The sequence below is a fragment of the Octodon degus genome, unplaced genomic scaffold, assembly GCF_000260255.1.
Source record: "Octodon degus isolate 3935 unplaced genomic scaffold, OctDeg1.0 scaffold00054, whole genome shotgun sequence".
Lineage (NCBI taxonomy): Eukaryota > Metazoa > Chordata > Mammalia > Rodentia > Octodontidae > Octodon > Octodon degus.
Genome location: NW_004524630.1, coordinates 182,161 through 187,894, shown reverse-complemented (window position 1 = coordinate 187,894; position 5,734 = coordinate 182,161). Strand labels below are relative to the sequence as shown.

Here is a 5,734-nt window from a genome sequence, read left to right as displayed (position 1 = left end):
CACATACACACAAAATAAATAAATAAATAAATATAAAAAAAAAAATAAAATAAAATAAAATCGAGGTATTACATAAGATCAGGCAAGAGACCAAGTTTAAAGAGATACTCAATCTAAACCTCATTCTTTGAAGAGCTGGCCTGTGCTATAAGACACTGACCAATACCCTTGGTCTCTCCACATGCTTTAAATCATGCTGTGTAGCATGATTATAACTAAAAAAAGTGGAGACATATTCACATGTTTTCTGATATACCCAATCACAAGTGCCTAGAAACTATCAATTCCTCAGGGGCAGTATGGATACCTAAATTCCTGACAACAAGCTACTCAGAATAGGCAAACAAAATCCACAAGAACTGCTGAAATTGTCTGCATTCCAAACCCAAGCCCAATGAGTGACATCACCTACAGCATTCTTTAATTAAATGCAGTCTCCTTATCCCCATCACCTGCACTACTTCTTAGATGTCATGGATGTGAAGACCCAAAACCTGCTGCACTGCCTTCTTCTCTATGGTGACAATGCTGGGAGATGAATAGGACAAACTAAAGGATGCACTGAACCCCATTCGGTGCCTTAACTCACTTGACCCTTTCTCCATGAGCTGCTGCCGTGGGTATCTTCAGGTGCCAATATGGAGGTTCTGTGTTCAGAGTTTGGGAACCCAGAAAGAACTTGCAAGTGGTTTCAGGGATTACAGTCCCTTGTCACTAATGGAACACATAACACAGACTCATGGTCATCTTTTTCTTCAGAGAGAAGCAAGTCAGCACAAGGGAGAAAGGGTTTTGGATGCACCAGTGATGGACAAACTTCCCTTTGGTACACTGAGATGTTGGCAGGGGCAATGTGATTATAGGAGTGAACAACCAACCCAACATACAAAGCTAAATGATCACCCAAGGTTAAAACAGCTAAAAGGGGGACTGGTGAGATGGCTCAGCGGTCTAAAGCACCTACTTAGAACAAGCTTAGCAAAGCCCAGGGACCGCGGTTCAATCCCCCAGCACCACATGCCAGCCAGCCCTGCCCCCTGGTGGGCTGAGCTGACCACACACACACACACACACACACACATAAATAAATAAATTTAAAAAAATAAATTAATTAATTAATTTAAAAAAAACAGCTAAAAGGGGTCCCAGAATCAGAATAAATTAGAACTATAAATGGAGTGCTTTCTCTCTCTCTCTCTCTTTTTTTTTTTGAAATTTATTTTATTAGTGTGTGTGTGTGTGTGTGGCCAGCTCAGCCCACCAGGGGGCAGGGCTGGCTGGCATGTGGTGCTGGGGGATTGAACCGTGGTCCGTGTGCTTTGCTAAGCTTGTTCTAAGTAGGTGCTTTAGACCACTGAGCCATCTCACCAGCCCCCAGGAGTGCTTTCTCTTTAGCTTTGCAATATTGGGGTTGTGTTCCAATTGCTCAGCCCTGGGTCTTCATTGAAAAGTACCACTATATCTGCTAGTCATGGCAATCAAAACCAGAGTGTGACTACATTTGAAGACCTCTTCATATTGACAAATCACAACAAAAAAGTCAAAGCAAAACAAACAACCCAACATGCAAACCAAAAAATACCCCAGATAGTATTCCTTCATGAAAACAGCACTCAAAATATCTCCTGGTTGGTTGTTTCGGAGAAACTGAATAATGTACTGTTTGAAGAATTGAAGGAAACTCTACAGATGCAACCTGATTTTGGGGAATAAATATCATGACCAACTCAAAGGAAGTTAAAAATAAAATGTAGTAAAATGCATAGAGCATAACTAATACCTGAAAAATCATTATCAAGCTTTGACTCTTTAATTATGCTCAACACACTTGCCTTAAACTGGGATTGGGGAAAGATATGTAACACAATGTAAATTTTACATTTAATTAACAAATATCACATGAGCTCTACAAAACACAGTATACTGTACATCACTGGCTGTTCACCCTTTGTGTCCACTAGCCGATAGAGCAGTGGAACTTTACTGCTATTCACTATCATGACAAGTCCTGAGATAAGTAAGTAATTATAAAAGTGAAAATTTCCACTAAACAATTTTTCTTCTTGGTTTAAATCTCAACAATTGAGCCCAGTGCCTTGATCATTTTAGATGAGTTACACTGGAAGCGGATCCCAAAAACTGTATATCATATTGAGACATGATCTTCCTGAATAGCCCAGGCTGGGCTGGACATTGCAGTACTCCTGTCTCAATCTCCCAGTGTGGCTGGGATTAAAAGTGTGCACCAGTATATCTAATGGATTTTTTAAAATTTATTTATGTTGATTGATGGATTCATAGATTGATTTTGTATTTATTACAGGGTCCACAGAGTCTCACTACACAAATTGGACCCAGTGATTCTCCTGTTTTCAGCCTCTGAAGCACTGGGACTATAGGTGCACACCACAAAACCCAGACTCAGGGGACCGGGAAGATAGCTCAGTAGAATAAGCACTTGCCTGGCAAGCTCAAGGGACTGAGTTCAATTCTCGGTTCTCAAAAAAAAAAAAAAGCCCAAACTCAGTCTCCTTTTCAGTGTGCCCAGGAAGTGGGACAGGCAGGGCAGACCCACTATGGAACCACTGGTCCTGCATCTGCCTAAGCAGGTGGTTTATTCTGCTGAGCTATGTGGCAGGCCCTAACTGATGCTTAAACAGCCACTGAGACCTCAGTAAATTGTGATTAGTCTACCCAAATCTTTAACTGGCAACATGCCATGTGCCTTTCACATTAACAACAATGGAGCTGCAAACACTATCGAATGTTCTCCTAGCCTGGGCAATTTAGTAAAATGGTCTCAAAAAAATTTTTTTTTTAAATATGATTTTGTGGGAGGTTAGCTGTGGCTTGGGGTAAACTTTCTGAGTTTTGTCCTGGTACAATAAAAATCATCAAACACACCTTGAATCTTTTGTAATCAAGAGAATTCTCTTCCCAGTCATCAAAGAGCATGCCCACCATGGTTTTAAAGCTACCAGACTACCTGAATAATTTCAAATTTTGCCTCACAAAGACTTAGGTGAACTGTAGTAACAGAAGACATACACATATATAGAGTGTCTGCTGCTAATTTTCCCTTTTCCTTAGGCCCATGACTGTTGACTCACTCACAGTCCAAGTGAGAACATAGCCCTTCAAATATTGGAGAAAAATCCTCCAACAACCTCTTCTTGGATTGTAACCTTAACCACAATGTTGTGAGATCAGTGAGCTTTGTTCCTTATCACTGTCAGTTGGCCTCCGATATAAATGATAAAGATGGTAATTCTGTGGGTTGCTGAGTATCAAATGCAGGACTTCACTGCAATCTTGGCAAGTACTCTACACTTAAGCCACAGTACCTGCAAAATATGAAACCACTCTTCCAAATTGAATAAATCATAGCAGCACACACCATTGTTGCAGGCAGCTGACTTAGGTGGAAATATTATAGACCCCCAGGGCAGGGCTAGGCCCTCAAGGAGACAGCATGGAAGAGAAGATACTTTGCAAGTGTGAGAGAGTTGGATGCTCCTGCTTTGGACCAGACATAAAGACCAAAGAGCAAAGATATGCTCACCTCCATGAAGACCATCATCCGGGAATGATCATCTCCTTGAGGAAACTAGGAAGAGTCACTTATCCAACTGCTACTGCCTGCTGGATGAACTCCTGTACTATATTAATGTCCACTTGCTACATGAATTGTTTCCCCATTTGATCCTGGAGTCTATCAATTATACCTGAACGATGGTGCTTATAACATTATTGGTTGACCATAGTTTTATCCCACTTCATGCCCACCTAAGCCAATTTCAATGTCCTCACCTTAGATCCACCTCAACACATGGTTTTACTCTATAAAAATCCATGGGAATGATTGCTCCTTGGGGTGATCTCCTCGAGTCCCTGTTCTGTCCCTCTTTAAGACTGGGTCTTTATTGTTCCAAATAAATACATTTTGCTCTCCATCTCAATTTCTTCCAAAAATTTATTTCTTTGTTGATTGAGAACACAATCTCATCCAGCAACCATTCAGGTTGAGAGTTCCATTCCCCTGTATCACCATGACATGGGCAATCTGAAGAAATATTTGAAATTTTGGATTTACTGTGAATACAAAAAGGCAGAGGTCTGAAGAGATGTGTTATGTGTATGAGACTGTGCACCACAAACATTTATAAATATCAGAACCTGTACATCTTCTACTAAAAGGAAGGAGACTAGGGACCTAGTATGTCACAGCTGTACCCAGATACAACCCATATCTGAATCAGGGTCTCCTCATCACATCCTCCTGTGCATGCTCCCCAGATGGGTGTAGATGACTCTGTACCTCAGGGGATCCTAGACAGGACTGTGTCTTGCAGGTATCACAGTAGGGACAGGACCCAGGGAACTTGGAAGTAACCCTGATGCAGCACATCAAGGAAAAAGGACAAAAGTACCAAAGGCCAGCAGATGCTCAGGGTCCGGAGCTAAGCACGAAGGCTGAGGATCCATGTTGCTGGCTCTGGAAACATCCTTCAGATCTCCCCCAGATTCCAACCCACACCTACCATCATCTCACAACATCACCACTGCATGGCTTCCAGTCTCACAGAACCTTGCCAGGTAGCATGCAGCCATAAACGTCACAGAAGGTAACAAAACAAAGTCAGTAGCTCCCAGCACAGTCTCAGCATAGGGGCTTTAGTGCCAGGACAAGGAAGTTCCCTGCTACATTGATTACCCTGGTTGGAAGTGCTGCACCCCACCTGTATTGCCGATGGGCTCTTTATGCACTGTCTTTGCTCTGATCAAAAATGGGTACAGCAGTAGACTTCTGCCCATGTAGATGGTGCTCAATCATGGATTGTAACTTGGGAACTTTGGGATGGAACACTGTGGCATTTTCAAAAGAGGGTGACAGAGGTGAGAAAAGAAAGCTTTTATTGTTGGAACAGCAGGGCTGCAGGAGATTACAAGGCTCCTGTGAGGAGGGAAATGTAGAACTGATTTCATTGGGTTGAACAGGGTTGAAATTTACATGGGTTAGGGGAGATTTCTGTCAGATGGAATTGGAGGGTTGTTGGCACCCACGCAAAGTAAGCCAGAATTTTATAGTAGGAATAGAAGAAGAATAGGACAGTTAGTCGTGGAGGGGCACATTGTCATTTGGGGGTCCAACGTCATGTTGGGTCACTGCCATGATGGTCTTGGCAGAGTGCCACAGGGGTGCTCCCTTAGCACCAAACAAGTCTGTTTCCTACAATTTCCTAGCAGAGGTGGGTTCTTGGGTAGGCCCTGGCTCTTGCATAACAAAAAATTAATTTAAGCTGTTTTATACCATCAAGCTTTTTGGGTTTTTTTGGGTTTTTTTTGCGGAACCGGGGATTGAACTCAGGCCCTTGCGCTTGCCAGGGAAGTGCTTATTCCACTGAGCCATCTCCCCAACCCCCAATCCAGTTTTCTTAATGGTCAGTATTCTGTAGAGGAACTAATCCCTTGATTTAAGAAAAGATCGAGTATAGTCCAGGACATGGCAAAATGGAATGGGCAGTGCTTGCTTTGGCAGCACATATACTAAAATTGGAACGATACGGAGAAGATTAGCATGGCCCCTGCATAAGGTTGACATGCAAATTCGTGAAGCGTTCCATATTTTTTCAAATTTCAGAGGGCCATCACTGGTGCATCTCTTGTTGACATAATGGCCAAGAGGAATCAGAAACCAGAAGTTAGAAAGGCCCAAAGAGAACAAGCTATCAGG

General features: G+C 42.4%; 1 non-coding gene across 1 annotated transcript; it reads left to right on the top strand.

The window, feature by feature from the left end:
* The first annotated feature begins 5,523 nt into the window (after nucleotides 1–5,523).
* LOC111817313 lies at nucleotides 5,524–5,630 on the top strand. The gene has a single exon (XR_002821550.1). It is a non-coding gene; the product is annotated as a U6 spliceosomal RNA (small nuclear RNA).
* The last annotated feature ends 104 nt before the right edge of the window (nucleotides 5,631–5,734 follow it).